The 21,127-nt window shown below is 32.4% G+C and overlaps 1 long non-coding RNA gene across 2 annotated transcripts in view; it reads left to right on the plus strand.

The window, feature by feature from the left end:
* LOC132351562 (uncharacterized) overlaps window positions 1-21,127 on the plus strand; it is a 50,511-nt gene that overhangs the window by 12,443 nt on the left and 16,941 nt on the right. For both annotated transcript variants that reach the window (XR_009498393.1, XR_009498394.1), the window contains exon 2: window positions 18,370-18,527. This is a non-coding gene — a long non-coding RNA (uncharacterized LOC132351562). The remainder of the gene's footprint in view (window positions 1-18,369; window positions 18,528-21,127) is intronic.

Raw genomic sequence — 21,127 nt, forward strand, 5'->3', positions numbered from 1 at the left:
TTCAAATATTTATCTATATGTAATATTTCTAATTTAAAAAAATTAAAATAAGATGAAGTTCATAAATTAATATATTACATTTAAATCAAAACAAATATCTAGATATTCTATTAGATCCTTTGAGTTTCTTAGAAATGATTATTTTTTCTTTATTATTTTTTCTCTGCCATGTATAGATTATCTAAAATTAAACAATTTTTGAATATATTATGCAGATATTTATTGTGTAATCATAAATCAATTTAGTGTCTACCCTTAAAAATACCCTCAGATTATACGTATATGACCATCTGTTTAAACACAGATTTACATACATACCACACACATGTTGCTAGTCAGCTCCACATTCAAATCTTTACATTTAAAGCTATTTTCTGTACATTTAGTGTTTTCACCATAGGATGCTGTTGGAAGGAGGGAATTTCTCTTTTTAGCTAATGAATAAGATGGTGGAATTAAATGTAGTTTAAGTGCTAAATTTAAAAAAAAAAATCTATGTAAGGATGCCTTGCTCGTTTTCAGCAGAATGGATACCACCTCCATAGAGTTCATTCTTGACCTTACCTGAGTAAGTATTTTAACTTAAAGTATGAGATGCACCTAGAGGGGTAAAACATTGAGCTTAATAGGAAGACAGTTAATAACCTTTTTTCATCCTTGTGCACTATCAATCATGGCTGTCACCAGTCTGCTGAATCAAAGCAAAAGTGTTCTTCACAGATGACTGATTAGAAACGCAAAATCACAAGATCCATCTTCATGGTCACTTTTATTATAGTCATTTTTAAACTGACAGCAACATGCTCAGTTTCAGCACACTGGGCATCACAAATAGTGTCACTCAGTGCAGCTAAGCATGAGAAGAGGTTGGTTGGATTATACTTAAAAATAATTGGGCCCTCAACCCTTTGTGGAGCCAAGAAAAAAGGTATTTCTCTCTCCATCCCCCATATCCTCCCCCACCCCCATAACTCACTTTGATTCCACTGTATCATTAGTTTATATCATTAATTTACCATCTTGAAAAGAGGTGATCAAGGTATAGTTTTATCCTGGTTAATTATCTAGGAATTAGGGAATGAATATGTCCACTTGGGAGTTACAGATAACTTTTTGTCTACCACTTTTTGTAAACTTCATGACCAACATCATTGTTACCCTTATAGTTAAATGGGGTTCTTTTTATATAGAAATGTGTTTTTAGACTAAAAGCCCCAGGAATCTAGGTAGTCAGGTACTAGTAAATGATACTTGCTATGAAGTATCACTGAAGACATCTATCTGTTGAAGGCATCTAATAGCATCCCCTGGATGCTGTAGCATTGGAATTACTGGGATTATAACTATTTAAATGTATAATCTTAAGGTGGTCAAGATATTAACTATTAGGTGGCTATGTAAATTCTTGTTTTACCCCCTACATTACTTCCTTTTCAGCCCTAGAATATTGAAGCAATGACAAATTTGAAAAACCAACAAGTAGAAATACATAAAAATCATTAAACTAGGAGGTTTGAAACAGTTATGGCTGAATCAAATGATAAGGAACTTTGTCTTTACTTAGAATCTTGATCTTTATGCTACAAAGATTACCCCTTCAGGTTTATTTCATGCTATTTTCATACATTCCTTCAGAATATTTTGTAATATTATAAGGTACTAATGATACAAATATTTATATGGGAAAATTTTAATAGAAATATTTCAGAATATGTTGTGATTCTCATGCCCATTTTACAAGCTCCTTATTTCATATTTCAGAAAAGAAAACCCAATTGAATTTAAATTTTAATTTAGTACTTTTAACCAAAACACCCATTTGAAATTTCTATACAGTTATCTTTTCCTTTTATCTCAAATGTTCATTTCCTTGTTAGCAGCCGAACCCACTCACATACAGAGAGAGGAAGAAGGAGAGAGAAGAAAAATTATCAATGATATTTCTTTATATAGTATAATGCCTTCATATTCATTTTCAAACATGTTAATATTCTACTTTAATACCTCTCTGTAAATCTACCAATTCTTTTCCTCCGTCTCTACAAGCAGATACACACATACACACATACCTACACTCCTTTATTGCTTTATTCTAGGTTATGAGAATGCTTTTCTTCTCTGCACAAAATACATAGATTGACAAGACATATATAATGATATATCTATACTTATATAGATAGTAATAGGTGCACAAATGTACTCTCTATGTATAAGAAGGCTAACATTAATTTCCTTAAATACTGTACTTTGTTAACACATATTTTTCTGTAAAATGGAGACATTATGAAATATCTCAATCGGCTATTTAGTTTGATTTTACATTCTTAGGCGAATGAAATTGTCTTAGAATTTGAATAGATACATGTGTTAGTTGATATTTTAAAATATTTACACTTTATAAAGATCAGTGACAATAGTTACCGATATATTGTTAAATATGTAAAATTAGGATTAAATGAAATGCTTACATATTTTAAAAGCTACATAGTTGCATAGATGACAATGTAATAATCACTTTAATGGCTTCATTTTCAGTTTACTTTAATGACAAAACCGACAAAATTTGTGTGTGTATGTGTGAGTGTGTATGTATGTGTGCTTAGTTTAGATAAATTTATACTTTTAGAAAGGATAGTATCCCATAGAATTCAATATTATTTTTTAAAGTTAACTTTTGGTGTAAAATATCCTTTGTGACTAGGTTATACTAGTCAGAATATTTATAGAAAAGAAGATTTATTTGAAATAGCTGGACTCACTACAGCACATTTAAGCTACTAAAACTAATTCAGTGAAATGATATGCATGATTTTTGCCATCATCTTGGTAATCTGTATAGGCGGTCACTATACATCTTAAACATTAATCTTTAATATGCATCATAAATATGAACATTCATAATGTTTGTAAAGATTATAGATCTGGAATCATGTTTTCCGCTATAGATGGGTCTTAATAAACAGAAAATAAAAATAATTTTCCTTTGTATTTTAGGAATTTGATCAAAGCTATTTAAAAATTAGTTTCTTTTGAAAGTTACTATGGAGAATCATTGAGAATTTTATGTTTTGACGTAATTTGAAAACAACATTCACTTACATTTAAAGCATTAGAGTTAATTTAGATAATTTTTTGGGAAAAAATATCAGTGTCTTTATTTACTTGAAATGTTTATCAGACTATTTTGTTGCTGTTAGTTTAAAAACCTATCTTAATTTGTGTGTATTGCTTGTGCTTACGTTTGCTTCATTCAGAATGTTCCTGTGTTTAAGTGAATACATAAAGTATACAATCTTATTTAATAGTAGAATATCATATGACATATGGACTAGCAAGAAATCTCATAATTTAGTTGGTAGAGGTATATTTAATATATAAATACATATTCATCAAAGAATATTTTAAACTAAAAAAAGACAAATGAAATGTTTGTGCATTTCATTTGGGGCTGAAATTTATATTTGTGCATTGCATGTAATATATGATATATACATACATATACACAATTACACCTAAATACTCTCAAATTTAGATTACTGACTTCTTTAAATGGTAAAATGCTGTCACACACAAATATTACAATTATCTTTGCCATACTTGGTTTATGCAGCCTGAATATGCAGTTATGGCATTTCTCTCTTTTCTGAGATATGATTTTCCCTTGATACTGGAATTGTTCTTTGTTATTAAAAAAAAAAAAAGAAAGCTGTTATATGAGTGTCAGTTTGCAATAAATGTGTGAAAAAATGTACAGTCAGGATAGACTGGCCATCTTTCAGTGTGTCTTTTCTACCTGGGCTTCAGGGCTCCAGCTCCGTACCAGTGATATTTAAAGAGAAAGGAAATGAAAGCAAAGGTCATACAAAAATCACCTTTAACATTTTATAGTAAAAAAGAGAAAATTTTGAAATATTTACAATAATTTGTTATGTAATTTTATTTTAATTTTCTTCTGTATTAATTTTCAAAATCTACTATTATAACTATAGCTCATTTAAAATTGTCATTGTGTTCAACTCTTACTTCTTACTTACAGAAAAAATATTCAGCCCTTTAAAATCTTTAAACCTGAAATTATTATTTTCTCTACCATTCATATTCTCCAAAGCTTTCTGCCACTCACCCACTAAAGCTAAAGGATGCATTTTATAACAAATATACTATTTTGATCAGCATGCACTATTTTACCTTGAACTTTAGTTTACAAAGAGATATGCAAATAGATTTAATGACAACTTTTCAGAATGCACCCCAAGATGTTAGTGATGTTTTCAAGTAAAAAATTTAGAATAATATGATATAAAGATCCTTTTTTTTTTGATAGCTAAAGCTTTTATATGTAAACCTTCACTTATGTATTACACAACCACTGAAGAATTTTAATGTATTGCAGTTCATTTTGCAATATTTGCACAAACGTTCAGAGTAGTATTATGTTGCTTAGTTATTTCATTATATTATATTTCACATTTAGATTTTCATTCGAATTTTCCCGTTTTCAACATTTGGATATCATCTCATTAGCTATCATAAACCAGTAGTTTAAGGAGGGGTAATTCTGAAATGTAAACACCCCTTCTAGAATTTTACAGCATTGCCATGGCAGCATTACTTTCCCCCAAACATTTCCCTGTTATGATTATAAGAAAAGATCAGATGCTGTGGCAATCTTTTTCATATGTGATCTTTCTTTCGAATTATTTTCAAAGTCAACCGTCCTTAGACCTTATTTTCATCTCCACAAAGCATTAAGTTTTGCTTCTTTGTAAAATATTTCTTCATAACATATCTTAGTTTAATTCACTTTTAGCAAAAGAAACACCCAAGCTCAATCTGGAGACCTCCTTCCAACATAATTTAGCTGGACCTTTTCTTAGTAAAGGTTTTCTGGTTTTCATTTTCACTTCATATTCTCAAATAAAAGATCCTTTGTTGTCTACCATTTGATTGGACTTAATGAAAAACACTCCATTTTAACTTAACAGTATTTCCTTTTGAATTTATTATATTTAAGAACACTGTCAAAAATCAAACATTTAATCTCAGGTTTTTGTATTTCAAAATATATTACTATCACATGGCTCAGTGAGGTGATGTAAAAAGTATACTGAAAAGATTTCAAAAAGAAAAGCAAAAGCGAAAAAACCCAGCTTCATTTTAATATGAAACTAAATACTATGGCTAATGTGCAGATTGGGTGCAGCAGCTGACTGTAAAGTCAAACATGTGACAGGGTGCCAACAGCGGAATTGTGCAGTATTGACTAAATGAGGTTCACTGATTTGTATTGAGGCTAATATCTTCTTTAAACAATTCCGTGTAAATTGTGCGTATAAAGTCATTGGAAGCTATTTCTCAGGACAGCCTCGCTGGCTAGCTACCTGCTGGAGTGAGGAAGATAATCAATAGGAAGAAATAGAGCCGAGCATGAGCCTGGGAAGCTTCAGAGCAGTTAATGCTGATAAAAGTAGATGATGTCAATATTTGGGAATAGCACAACTCTAGGATAATAGACAAAAGAGAAGTGCATATGTTGCAGGGTGTTCAAACAGGGGCAAAATTAAAAGCCTAAGTGGCAGATGATGCCCTAGGCTGCAAAAGACATTATTTATTACAGGTATTGGTAAATTTCTCCTGAAATCCAAACAGAGCAAGATGTTATATGAAAAAGGTACCGAACTTTTCTCAGAAGCTTAAATACCCATTTCCATTTCAATGGCCAGAAGGTTTCTGCTCATGATTAGTCTAGGAGAGATTGTCCTCCAAACATTTGGCAGATATATATTTTTACATATGTAATATTTCATGTCTCAGGAAGAAATTGTATTTTTTTTAATTCTCTAAGTTGTTTCCAAGATACAACAAATAAAATAACTTGTAAAAGATAAATGAAAATAGGCTGTCAGTCAAAGGGTGAGACCAAAGAAATAAACGAACCTAATTGCCTTTGCATATACTTGTGATTATAGCAGATGCCTTATTTTTTAAAGGTAGTAGACTCATTGGAAGTGAGGTAATGGTATATTTGTACTAATTTAATACTGAAAATCAGTTTTCCTCTTGCTGTCAGGCGATGAAATTTTGTTCTTCTGTGCTGATCTTTCTGTTGATGTATTATGACATAGTCTGTCAACATGAACAGATATGTGGAAGGAGACTGGGTGACTGAGACATACAACCTGCATAGAACTCTTCTTGAATTTTAAGCATGTTATCGGGTTTGGGTACAACAACTAAGACTGTGCTTGCTTTAAGAGGCTGTATTTTTACATAATTTAAGCCCAAGCAAAACAGGTGGTCTATGTGACAAAGCTTTCAACCTGAATGAATGAGCTAAATCCAAAACACGTATTTCAGAATACCTTTATAAAAATCCCTTACACATCATAAGTTCGTTCCTTTAAGAAAAAAAAAAAAATTTGCAAAATATAAGTTTCTGGACAAAGAGGAGAAATCCATTCATGGACACGTGATTATCAAACATAGCCATTTTCTCCTAAATTGAACAATTCCACAACTGTTCCATGTTTTTATTGTCACAGATGTTTTTATTGTTTGGTGTTAGATATATATCAACACATAATTCTGAAGTTAGGTAAAACAGCCAAGCTTTGATAGTTTTCACTTAAAATCAAATGTAAGAAATGTTATTAGAAAAGCAAGTATATTTATCTGGGACCTAACACTGTAAACATTATTTTTACCCACAAAAATACAGAAATAAATAAATTTTACCCCTGATATTCATTTTATGCTTTTATTTTAGGAATAACTATTTATTTTGAAAAAAAAAGACTTTTTATTTTTATTTTTTTTACCAAATCACACATTGGAATTATTAACCCAAGTCACTGGATTCCAATTAAAATAATTTCATATTCCAAATATATAATCTTTGTAAGCTTTCCTACAAATAAAATTTGCTTTTAAAAAAATTGCAAGTATGTTGTCATAAATCCTCTCTTTTCATCTTAAATACAGAGAAATAAAAGATCCTTGGTCATTCTTGAATTCTAAAGAAGGTTTCATTTCAAATAAAATATGAATTTTGATTTAGAGACACAGAAAAAAATCTTTTAAGATCTATACTTCAACTAATTTGTTAATCTTGTGCCACTTTTAGCATTTGTCACACATATAGACCAGGAAATTGGCTCCATCTCATTCTAGCTCTGTATTGAATTAAAAACCTCCACTGTAAAGAAGAGCATGATGTGGGGAACGAATAAATTTAGTTCTTTCTTTAGTAATGCACATATATTTCCATACATTTCACATCCTCAGGGAGCCTATGAATGCATTCAATAAATACAAAACTATAAACTGTAATTCCAGAAAAGGGAAAGGTTTAAACACTTTTCTCATTTTAATATACCATTTTAAGTGTGAAGGATGAAAATTAAATAATTTCATACATTTTATTTTACTTTTTTTTAGCAGACACCTTCAGTATTAGAAATAAATCTAAAATAATGAATCTTAGTTGTTTCTTCCACTTGCATAACATTAGCAGTTTTAGATCAAAACAAATTAAATATCAGCAGTGACAAATTGAGAAAAATTTGAATCTATGTTTGCATTCAATCCACCAAAGTCCACCCTGGCTAATTTAGTAGACATTGTATACAAACCATTTGTGTACAGACATTAAAAGGAGTGTCCATTCCTATTTCGTGTTTCTAGGCTGACAGAAAAGGTAGCTTTCCATAAAGTGTGATAATAATGGATAGATTTTAAGCGCGATGGGTGCATTTCTATGACGATTTTGTTAAAATGAAATATGCCCCACAGGTGAAGGAGATTACTAACTCTGATATAGACTCGCTGAAGGTATAGTTCACTATACTTTCAAGCATTTGAATCTGTGACTGTGTTCTGAGGAGACCGTTCAGTGTGGTAGATTTATGATGGCCTCATGGAAACCGGAAACAGAGCTAGCAAAAAGATTATGGCATACTTGTTTAGAAAGACGGTGAACTGAAGGTCCCTGATTTACACTAACATATATCTCGATGAAACCATAGTTTGCAAATTGCCTTGAGTAGTCATCTTTTATTAAGTGCTTGATAGCTACATAAATGTACATATCTATTTTAAAACATATCAAGAATGCTGATACTGTATTTGCAAGAATTTTGTTTTAGATCTTGAGGTTAAAAATATTTCACTTACCTATTTCTATTTTCTAAATACCTTAGAAATTAATATTCAGTAAAAAAATCATGTCAGTTAAGAAATACATTCCATAACATCAATAGTGAAAAACTAAAAACTCCAGTAATATGAAGAATTCTGAAAAATTTCACAGTATATCTGCATATTAATTAAGAGGTTTAAAGTCTTTAAGGTTTTGGTTTTTTCACATTTATGTTATTATTCAAGGATAAAGAAAAGACTGAGCTTCAATTGTCAACTTAAAATCCATCACTCCCTGACTCATTCCTGTTTCAAGTGTTTAATCAACATGGTCTTCGTTTGAAGGATGTAGCCGTTTCTCCCTTATTTTGTGAGGCCAGTGAAGATACTCCCTGCCTAATTCAGGAATGAAATTGTGCACATATATGCTCATAGACCTTTTTTTCCCTACGGGAAGTCTTATCTGTGTATGATTAGAAATGACAGAATGCATGACACACACTTGTAATCATTCTGCTATGCATTTCCAATTGCTGAGAACTTTATTCCTCGCCATCCCTTTTTATTTTTATAATAGTCGATAGTGTCACTATTTCAATTTAGAAGAAACACAATTTTTTCCCCAGGTCTCACAATACCAATTTAGATGCTCCTACTTAATCTGAGAAATTAATGTTTGGGAAAACACGAAGTGTTACGTGATTAAAGCTTTGAAATTGTTGAAACCACAGCCCCTTTAAAATCCTCATTCTATTGGTGCCATTCTCCTTGTATTTTACAGTTGAGGAGTTTGGATGCTTAATGCTGGTATTGTGTGAAGTGGGTGTTCCTGGAAGTCACACTTATGAATTATTATGTGCCCCAACTGCTTCCGGGCATAAAATTTCTCTAACAGACAGCAGCTGACAGATTGGGAGAATCTGGCACAAAGTGTCAGATAACGTCTAACTGTAATGTAAGTTTTGAAAGTATCTTTTGGGTCTCTTTTCTTAGAGATTTAGCAAAAACAAATGGAATATATAGAAAGCACATATTTTTGCTATTGGCCTAACCTCTTTAGCATAGCTCAGCATCTCAGGATACCTTTTTTTAATGGTAAAAAACACATAACATGAGATTTACCTTCTTATCAAAATTTTAAGTGTACAGTATTCAACTATAGGTGCAAGACTGTACAGCCAATCTCTAGAATTTTTTCATCTTACATAACTGAAACTTTTTACCCAACTCCTTATGTCCATGTTCCCAAAGCCCCTGCAACCATTTCACTCTCTGTTTTTATGAATTGGACCATTTAGATATTTCACATAAGTGGAATCATGCAGTATTTGTCTTTCTGTGACCGCCTTATTTCACTTAGCATAATGTCCTCAGGGGGCATCAGGATACCTTTCCAGGTCTAGCCTTATTCTCCCTTTCCTTGGGGGGGTGGTCACAGAGAAGGGGCTCAGTTGGAATGTTCGCCATGGAATAAAACAGTTCACTTACTAGGAGACTACCATGGGAGGGGAGTCAGAACAGAAAGGCTGGTGGATTCTTACAGGAAACAGGTACAATGAGGTTCGTAGCCACCATTTTCGTCATTGATGATGGTTGGGAAGTGAAGTGAATGTTAATTGCGTGTTCACAGTGTGATAAGGGCTTTACTTACATGGTCACTTTCATCCATTCAAGTCCCTACTGAGGTAGATACTGTTATTATCCCCACTTTGCAGACGAAGGAAATCAAAGCAGAGAGGTGAAATAACTTGCCCAAGTTGATAGAGCACTTAAGTACTAGACATGGGATTCAGCCTTCCCCTGAGCACTGTCATGCTGCTTCCCTAGGAGTCGCTTAGTAAAAACTGGTCTTTGAATCCAAGGAAGTAAAAATGTAGTCTGTATCAATGGAGGAGAAAGAGCTCTTCCATCTTTTCTCCTAGCTAAGAAATAAGGAGAAAGTATCCTTGGCCAAAGTCTGCTGACTTTTTCTAGCTATTTTGTCCTAGGGTAAACAGAGTAAACATATCAGAGTTAGATATATTAATACATCCTAGGGTACAGATGTCAGAATGTTCAATGTGGCAGCTTTAATCTTCTAGGCTTCTTTGGTGGTTTGGTGTCCAGACCCCAACTATGCTCAGTGGTGTGAATTTACTGATGGGTTTGTAGAAGATGCACAAATTTAGTAAAATCCAAGTATTCCATGTGAGTCGATCTGTTTTCAATTACGTGTTTCTGTAACATTAATAGGAGTTATTGATGGTGTGCTTCTTTCCACAACTGTATTCTTTAGTTGTAGTTGTTGCATTTACATGCTATTGTATGAGATCAAGTATAAACCTATGGTTCAGTGGGAGAATTTATTATTTTTTACTCCTTAGATAGGATTTAGTGCTTAACTTTCTATATTCTCATCAATGATTGCTTTTATTATTTCTTCTGCATTCACTTTTGTTCAAAAAGACATTCACTAAAAATTACTTGTTTTATTTACTCATGAGTTGCAGATGATGTGAAAATTGGTGATACCCATCATGCCAAATCCTATTACAGGTGTATACTCTGTTGAGGTAATATAGATATTTTGCTTCATTAAAAATTATAACATTTACTTATGTGTACAGGATGCTTTGTAAACAGTAAGTGCCCAATACGTGTTAACCAAGAAAATACATATTTGCTTTGATTAAAATATGATTTAAAAGGACCACAAGCCTTTGATCTCAATATCGGTTATTCAGGTTTGTTAAATTAAAGATTACTTTTTTCCCCCCTTAGGCAACCATGAGGATGAGGATATAGGCAAATACAGGGTGCTGGCACCTATAATGTTGGAGACAGGGAATATCAGAGGTGCACAATTATTATTCAGCAAACAATAGAGCGAAGTACGTAAGAGTGGAAGCATTGGAATCAGTGAAAAGAGGGTTAGAATTCTAGCTCTAGTTAATATGGTGTTGTGATCCTAGACCAGTTATTAACCTCTTCAGACCTAGTTTGCCTTTTCTATAAAGTGAGTATCATAATAACAGGGAGAGATGCCTCAAGAGATGGTTTTTAAATATTCTGTGGAATAGCACAGAGCCTGGCATTGTGTAAGTACTCAGTAAACTTTACCTGCCACTATTAATATATAGGATATTTTGATGGCTCTAAGTATATATTGGTTTGCCATTTGAAAATTTCGGTTTTTGGTATGTTACACAAATGAGTGATCTTTCAAATCAAAAATTGTTTTCTTTTGAGGATTCTCTTAAGAATCAAAGCAGACTCAAATCCAAGAGGAAACTCTTTAAAAACAGAGTTGTAATTCAGAATATTATGATTCTATAAACTTGTTGAGTTCAAAACATGAAACTTGAATAATTTGGTCTTATATGTGGTAGAAATAACCTATAAAAATTTTAAATTAAGTAGAATTTTCCTTTCATAGTTGGCATGGGATTCACATTTTTCTTAACATCTTTATTGGAGTATAATTGCTTACAATGGTGTGTTAGTTTCTGCTGTATAACAAAGTGAATCAGCTATACGTATACATATATCCCCATATCCCCTCCCTCTTGCGTCTCCCTCCCACCCTCCCTATCCCACCCCTCTAGATGGACACAAAGCACCGAGCTGATCTCCCTGTGCTATGCAGCTGCTTCCCACTAGCTATCTATTTTACATTTGGGATTCACATTTTTGAACTGTGCTGTGGCTTCAATGGTGAATGAGTTACTGTCTCTATATTTTAAAAACTTGAGGCTCGATGGCATGTTTAATGACCAAAATTATGATGTAAGAGCATTAAGGTAAATATTAATTCCATGAGAGTAATTTAAGAGTGTAAAGTCAGGATTTAATGTATGTTGTAGGCTACTGAGAATGCCATGTTTTTTCAAACGTTCTAAAGCTCTACATCTGTCACTATTGTGTATGTATGCACGTGTGTGTGTGTGTGCGCGCGTGCGTGTGTGTTCATGAACTGAGAAAACAAAATTTTAAAAATTCCTCTTTTAATCCGGCTTTCATTGCCTTGTTTGTAGGAAAAGAAATAGTGTTTTCCTCTCTCACTCTTAAGTGAAGAATCTATTTCCCTGAAGGAACAATTACGTGCATGCATAAACTGGCAGACAAGGCTTATGTTACACAGTCATGTAAACAGTGAAGTCGTTATAAATAGCGAAATTTCTTCAACAGAAGTAGTAATATTTATGATGTTTTCCACATTCCTTCATTTTTAAGTTTTCTGCTTTCTTTCAAAGTCTGATGGGCAGCGCCATACATAACTTTTGAGAAAGAAAGGCAAAGCTCTTTCCCTTTATCACTGACTGGAATAACAAATATCCCATCTCTTCCTCTTCCCTCATCTGTCCTTTGACTTGGGTGACTTGTGCCCTCGTGTGTGACCACAAGGCACCCTTTCTGTTGACAGTTACAAGCAAAGTAGAGATGCTCTGTTGGACTGTATGCACAGTCCAAATAAGCCAGGATGTTCAGGATGATTTGGGCAGCAAAAGTGTAGGTGCTTGAAGCACGGTATAGCCATCTTGCTGGACACTTAGACAAAACAGACAAAAGGACAGAGATTGAGCATTCCTAATTTTTCGACCATATTTCATTCATAAATGAAATGAATTAGATGACTTAGGATTTTCTAACTGCTAGAGACAAAAAAATTTCTCATATTAGATTGTTGAAATTAAACCCACTTTTCAGAGTCTATAAGCTGTATTTGGTAAATTTTCTCTTTTTTTTCCAAGAAAGATATTAGGCATTATTTTCTATTCTAATTTGGTATTAATGTTAAAAGCATGTCTGACTGCCATCTGTTATCATCAGATGGAAATCTAGTTCTTGAGCTTAACTCTGATATTCTGTATGCCAGAACAATTGGGAACCAAATACATCTCTAATGCTGATTTCCTCACCCTGGACTGTTGCTCTCTCAATGTAACCTCATGATAGAATTAAAGTGATATATATTCCAAATCTTTTGAAAATCATTGTTCTTAACCCAAAAGCCCAAGAGTAAAGAATGCCTACATGCCAGCAAGAGAAAGGAAAACAACTAACTGGCAGAAAAAGAGATAAAGAACACGAACAAAGCTTTGTTAATCTTTAGTCTTTTCATTAGAGACTTACTCAGTCATATAACTAATATATCTTGGGTGCTCACAGGGTGCCTGAAGAAGGGATGTTGTAGAACTGGAGGTGCAGAGTTCATACAAGACTAGAATTCCTACCTATTAAATGGGAGTGAGATGAACATTTAGTACTGGTACAATGTAATGAAGCAAGCAAAGTTTCTTAGAAGGGCTAACTTCTACATTGCAATTTGATGCATAGACATCATATCATAAACATATTTCCATCATATTGTAGATTTATTATTTTTTATGGCTAGATGTATTATATTTTAACTCTTCATGCTATTAAACTTTTAGATTGTTTCTCAACTTTTGCTATCATTGACATTATTATTTAGAAATTTGCAGATTGCCTCAATGTCCAATAATAAAAAAATGAGGGAATAAACCATGGCATAGATGTACAATAGAGAACTATACAACATTAAAATGACTCTTGCCAACACTCTTTAATGATTTTAAAATGAAAAAGTAAAGCAGAAACTGAATTATATACACACATTTATATATTAAGAGCTCAATCACGTTTATAAATTGAGCTCAATTTTGTGTACATACAAAACTATCAAGGAAATTTTACCAAACTTTTACATGTGGTTAATTTTGTATGTGGGGTTATAGGTAATTACTAATGATTTTTCTTTTTCTTTTTTGCTTTTTTAAAGTTTTTCTCTAAAGACTGTCTTTTTTTTAGAATCAGACAACATCTATATGCCTAAAGTTTCAAGCGATTTGATTTTCAATCAAAAGTAAATAATTTATAGTTTTGAAAGATATTTTTAGTTTTTTTCTGGATGACTTTTATCAACTTAAACAGGCACCAAGAATATCAGTGACACTACCATTCAGTCAAAATAAAAGAAAAAAATTTGCCTGCTTTAATAAGTAAAAATATCTCATTGCTATTTGCATTTTTTTGATTAGACTATATGATGATTATTTTTCTCTGATTTCTAATTTCTAAAAGGTATTTCCTTTTGTCTGAATTACATATAATGTCCTTTGTCCATAGTTCTTAGTTTTTCCCTTTTTAAGAATGCTTTATTTTACATTAACATTTGTTGCAAATATTCCCCTTTGGCTGCATTTTTAAAATTTTATATTGTTTACTCTTCAGCAGTTTTACTTATTTTTATTTTTTTAAAAAATTTTACTTAATATTGGAGCATAGTTGATTAACAATGTTGTTTTAGTTTCAGGTGTATAGCAAAGTGATTCAGTTATACAGATACATGTATCTATTCTTTTTCAAATTCTTTTCCCACTTAGGTTATTACAGAATATTGAGCAACATTCCCTGTGCTATACAGTAGGTCCTTGTTGGTTATCTGTTTTAAATATAGCAGTGTGTACATGTCAGCAATTTTAAATGACCAAATTTGTTAATATTTTCTGTTGTGACTTTACTTATAATCTCACATTTTAAAAGGTTTTAGTCCTCCAGAATTTTATAAATATTAAATTATTTTTGGTGGTTTTGCTATTGTTTGGCTAGTTCCCTGTAGTTTTTAACTGAACATTAAAAATTAGCATTTATAGAGTATTGTTTGCTGTATTGACCTACGGTTTTTTGGAATGCTAATAAATGGTCCCAACACCACTATTTACATTTTTAATGATACTTCCTTTAATTGTTATGTATATATACTCACATACATATGAATACAGATATATATAGAATATGTGTATATGAATATGTATGTATAGTATAATATTATTATTGAATCTATTTTTTTTAGTTTGTACACATGTATAGAAGTTTGTACATCTGTCTCAAATACATATTTTAATTAACCTTGCTTTAATCTTAATGAATTGTAATAGTTTATGTTTGTACACACATTTCTTTTATGTACATTTTAAAATATTCTTGCCTCTTTACTTTCCTAGATTAATCTTACTACCAATTTCTGCCACTCTCCAAGAAAAAAATCTATTTCAGGTTATTTAAGGTTGAGAATTATATTAAATGTACAAATTAATTTAGAAAATTGAATAACAAATAATTATGAATAATTTAATAATTTATTTGAACTCAATTGAATTTTCTGACTCCTTGTAACAAGAGAGACTAATAATTCCTGCAGAGGCATGAATGGAGACACAATCCCCAAAACTTCTGTATCTTTGCCTTTTCCCTCAAAAGGCTCTAGGAAGCAACAGTCCACCCCAAACCTAACAAAACTCACCTTCTCTGTGTTGCTAATGGTTACCAATGAATGTTCCAGGACTCATGGGAGTAGTTCCTGAAAACATTAAAATATTTAACCAATTGAAGATTACTTAGGTTAACAAACATCTTGAGGAGAAGACATTAACCCTAAAAGTCCTTATCTCATGAACAATTATGACATCAGATTTCCTAATACCTGAAATTTCAGAATAAGGGTGTTGATAAGAAAGGAACAGTAATTCTGGGTTGCAGGTTGGTTGTGGGAAAAATAGATCTAATCTGTATCATAAGTTTAGAAGTTTGGATAACAGAGGAAACCAGAGTGCCTGTGGAGAGAGGTCTGTGGAAGTGTTGTTAGCAGGCATCATTTTTCTGTTGCAATTTTGTGTGAGCCCAAGTGTTTGTAGGGTAGGTACTTATAGTTGACCCATGATATCAGTTCATGCCTGACTCCCAATTTTCTTTTTATTCCAGTTAAGATCTCTGATATCCACTGCCCTATATCTTAGTACCAACCCACATCTTGAGACCATCTTATCAGAGCCATGGTTATCAGCATCTTTCTCCATATCTTTCATTATACCACCCATACACTTTGCACCAAGTTCTGGGTTGCATATTTTAAATATTTTATTTTAATTGCTCTCCCAAACAAATATGAAAAGTACATATTATTCTGGATTCCCACCTAATTTTTACTAGTACTATTTTTTCCCATATCCCTCAGAACTTGCAATTTTGCTGTACGTGGACATGTTTTCAGGTGATCTGTATAGCTCTGTGGAACTCCAGAACCTGTGTTCCCTCACTAGATTCTACCTGCTGGCATTGCCAGCTGACTGACTCAGTGAGCTTTAAATGAACTGGTGTTTTCTCCATGGTCAGCACCTGGGTCTAAGTCAGGTGTCTCTTACCCACCCCCAACCCCCCAAATCTGTTAATAGTCTTCTATCTTGTCTTGTCTTTTCTTGTCTGTCTATCCATTTGCCATCCTTTTATTTAATGTGTTGTCAAGGATAGGCAAAGGAATTCTATTTCTAAAGCTTTCAAAGACCCATAAGGAGACAGCCCTTAAATTCAGTGTTGATACTAACAGTGAAAAATGTGACCCCTTACTAGTGCTCAATAGTTAGATATTCTTGGCCAAAATGACTACTAGTCAGATGCATGCCTGTTGTTCCTATACAGCTATGAATTTAGCTGGATACAGTGTCAATACATTACAATGGGCTGTAGGCCCTCAATAGTAACCATTGATGGATGTTACCAAGGGCAAGCCATTTAGGAGGGAGTAGGAGAAAACTGAAAAGCAGGAAAAAGAATACTAGATCTTGAGTAAGAGACCATAATTTAAGTTTTGGTTATTTTATATATTAGCTGAGTGTCTGGGAAAGTTTATTAAACCTTCTGAGTCTTTGTTTCTTTATGTATAAAATATGGATTACATTATCAGTATACTTATTCATAAGATTCAACAAAACAATATGTAGAAAAGACTGTGAATTCTGGCACAGAGTTGCAGATTTGATCTATCAGGAAATAGATGGCACATTCAATGGGATACTTGATGAGATTTATTGAAGAATTTATTTACAAGGTATGGACAAAACTAAGAGAAACTGAGAAGGAGGGAGCTGTTACTTAGGTCAGAAGGAGCAAGGGGAACCAGGAGTTACTGGAATGCAGAAAAAGAATTCTACCTGTAGGAGAAGGCTTCCTGTAGAGGATGTCTGGCTTAGGTAAATAAGCAGCAACTTCAAGCTTATAATAAAATTGGTTAAATTAAGTGGTCTTCTTTTTACTGAGACAATTACTGTTGATGGAATTTTTGGTTAAAGGTAAATTATGGGGCATTTTGACTTATATTCAGGTCTCATCCTCACCATGTGGGTTTAAATGTTTCAACTGGGTTGTGTCAATTGAAGTTCATGTGAGTATTTCCTAATAGGGGAGATGTCTGATCTAGAGATCCATGTGGATGTGTTATAAATTGTATAAAGTCCTATGCCGTTTTCAACATTATTATATACACATGAAGAGAAATAAAAAATGTATAATCCAATGATACAACTCCTACAACTATTTTGGAAAAATTACCCCTACCTAAGAGCAAATATAATCATACTGGACTGATCATTTTAACCCGGAGAATCTGATCAATATCAGAAGTGGGCCATGTTTTTCTTGCCTTCCAGACTTTTTCCTATTTTCCTCATGTAAATTAATCCCAGTGTTGTTGTGGTATTGGTTGGGTGTGGGTAGAGTGGCGATGGTTTATTTGTCCTGGGAAACAAATTATGTAGTTGCTGATGCTATTCGACAGCATCTCCGTGTAGATGATGGGGATAATGACCTGACATATGGACATGAGCAAGTGTTTCCTTAATTGTCCACCACATGGTACCCTTCGAATTTTCCCAGCTCTTGTGTTTTTGATCACATAAACAATGTAAAATGAAAATATCCTGAGAGAGGAATTGGAGAGCAGTCAGTTGCTAATATGCTGGCTCCACGGTTTTACTGTGTATTGATACTTAGAAGAAGGTAAAAAGGAGAAAAGAGAAACTGAGAAATTTTCTGTAAACTAATGAGAGTAACAAGAACTGGGTCTTAGACAGGTAACTGAATAGATAGTAACAGCTGAGTGACAGAAGCACCACCCACTAAAATGGGACAAGTGCAATGGAAGGAAGAGAAAGAGAGCACAAAACTAACAATATTAGTATAATAAGTATATTAACCTTAAAGGTGGTGGTGAAAATGCATGGGTTCTAAATATAATCTAAATAATGGATAAACATTTGAAAGGTCTTTTTGAGATTGAGTATTTTAAATTTCTGCTCTTTATGTGTTTGTTATAATAAGACAATATTTACATTCTACTTAGAAAATAAGCCAAATGTAGATACCGTTTTGTCTAATGCCCTTTGACTTTATTCACAGCGACAAAAAGATGCCATCATTTTTATGTGACTCATATGCAAAACGAAATACATTCATCTCTGAGGTCTGCTGATGGGAAATAAAACCAGATATTTCACTTCTAACTCTATCAAGCAAAAGAAAAATCAGTTGTGATTCCAAGAAGACATGAACTCTTGGTAAGGAAATATGTGATTTACAATTTTCAGAAAGAATTATCAATAACATACTGTAAAAAAACAAGTCGAATGCCTTAGCATATTCTTTCTTTCTTTCTTTCTTTTTTAACAAAACCATAACTGGCACATAAAGGAACACATTCATATTTGAGGAAGATGCAATTGCATAAATATTTACATTTCCCTCTGTGTTTCTGTGTTCATAAAAAATAAAATTCAGGTGTCATTGAAAAACACCTCATACTTAGAGCTCTACATTAGCAAGCTGTCAACTTCTTGAAGACAAAAAAGATAGTTTAGCTTTTGCTTTCATGTGCTTTTTTGAACTTACTTGATCTTGTTGGTTCTAAAATAGTATATAGGTAGAGTCTTGAATCATTTGTTGTTTATTTTAATTTCTAGACTTAAATTCTGTAATCTATCAATAAAAGTATGTGACAACTTGTAAAGGTTTTTTTTTTTTCAATTTCTGTTTTCCTGGTACAAGTATATTTTGTGACAAGATGGCATTGGACCTGCATAAGTTTAATTGCCACAATTGTTTGATTAAATATTTGATTTGGGGATTGGTCAGTGGGATTGAGAAGTCAGCCATGAGAATTTTATATTAAAACTAATTTAGTAGAAAGGTGTTGCTTCTATTTGCTTCTGTTAGTCAACAATGGAGTGAAATCTGAAGTCTTTCAAGCATCGGGAGGCAAGATGAAAATATCAGTGCTACTCTTAGATGTTTCTAAATGGTTGTATGTTAAATATTGTAGATAAAGCCTCTCTATATGTCCTCACAAAAAGCTTTACTTTGGATGGCAAGTCTAGAAATTCAGCAACACTGAGTATAAGGATAAAGGTACATTCACACAGTGCTATTTAGAAATTTGGCATTTAATGTTTTGAGATGGATAATTGAAATCATTAATGTAGAAGTTCCTTACATTTCCCTTGGGCTCAGAGGTTTTTGTAAACTGGTTTTCAAGAAAGAGGTAAGACCTAAAAAAGGAAAATTCAATATATTGTTTAGCATGCATATTTGACACTCAGGTTTATTGATATGTTCTGCCTTTTATAAGATGAGTACTATGACAAATGACAGAGAAGAGATTGCGCGTCACTATCTCTGTTCTATCTATGTACTGCCAGTGGGCAAAGATTTCTCATTTCATACATCATTTACAACTTCCTACAGTAATTTTACACAGTTCATATCCTCAGTACAAGACATAGCAATTATCTATACATTTATATGCATGCAGTCATACTGAATATGAAAATCATGCAGTCCTAAAAAGAGTTCCAAAGTTCACACATTCCAACCAATAAAAGTTGGTAAAGCCAGTAAGTTCTTCAATTCAAAAACTTTCCTATTTTAACTTATGTCCCAGTGTTACCTCTGAAACAGGTTGTTTCAGGAGATCTTCTTTTAAAGTACTGTTCGTAAGAGTAAAATATTTTCAGTTTTCCCAATTGCTTTTTTATTCCAAAATTATGTTAAAAATCATATTCTTTTTTCTATCCACTTTTACTCTTTTGCCTCTAAATGGAATAAGAAAAATACAATATTGCATTTTGGACTAGGTAAAAAAAAACCTAAAATGTACAGATTTTCAATTTTAAATGCGAATATACATAAAAGGTTGACAGTGGTTATTTTGGACTTTCTAAAATTATTTTTAAGTTATCATAGTTGGTCTACTTTTTCATCTAATATATAACACATAACTTTGAGACAGATTGTAATTCTCTAAATTGATACATAATTTATAATCTTCAGAAGTGAATTCTGAACTCTTTCATGTGTTATCAATAGTCTATAATTAGTTTTTAATTTTTGAACTTCTAATTTTTTTCCAAATTTCATTTTTCATATTCTGGCTTTCATTATATGTGTTTAGAACAATGAATGGTAACTATATACTTTCAGAAGTACAGAAAGCAATGATTCAGATTCAGCAAACACAGTGAATCCCACCCTTTAGCAATGAATTAATATTCTATCTCTTTTCAAAAATTATTCAGTGTGTTGACATGATATTCCTATTCCTCCACAGACATGATTTCTTAAAATTCTTTCCTTTCTTTTGGGAAATTTTTGCTTCAAATTTACTTGTATTAACCTGCCTTGGTATCCAGAATGCATCTGAAAGCATAAATCTATATATAGAAGCTAAGGTTTCTATATTTAGGTCCTTGTATCCTAAGATAAGACAGGAACATATAACTGGTATATTCTACTTGACTGTTTTGGTTAATAATTTTGATAAATGTACAAAAAATTAGAGGTCTTTGTTCATTAGTTAGTTTCAGGGGAAGAGATTTCCAGTGCTATTCTGTCACTGATCACTTTCTTTTTGGTCTCTCTCTGAACTTCAATATCTTCATATGTAAAATGAAGCAAAGTGGACGATTTTAAATTTTCTTAATATAGGTAAGATTTGTTTTCTTATTAGCCATGACACCAGAATGTTATATGTCTGAAAACAAAACAATTTATTTTACGTGTACAAAATGAAGGCTTTTTAAATTCAAGACTGTTTTAATGGCTACTGTATTTAACTTCATTTGCCTATAATCCTAGTAATGTTATAGTCAACGACAGATAGTAA

This window comes from Balaenoptera ricei, chromosome 17, assembly GCF_028023285.1.
Source record: "Balaenoptera ricei isolate mBalRic1 chromosome 17, mBalRic1.hap2, whole genome shotgun sequence".
Lineage (NCBI taxonomy): Eukaryota > Metazoa > Chordata > Mammalia > Artiodactyla > Balaenopteridae > Balaenoptera > Balaenoptera ricei.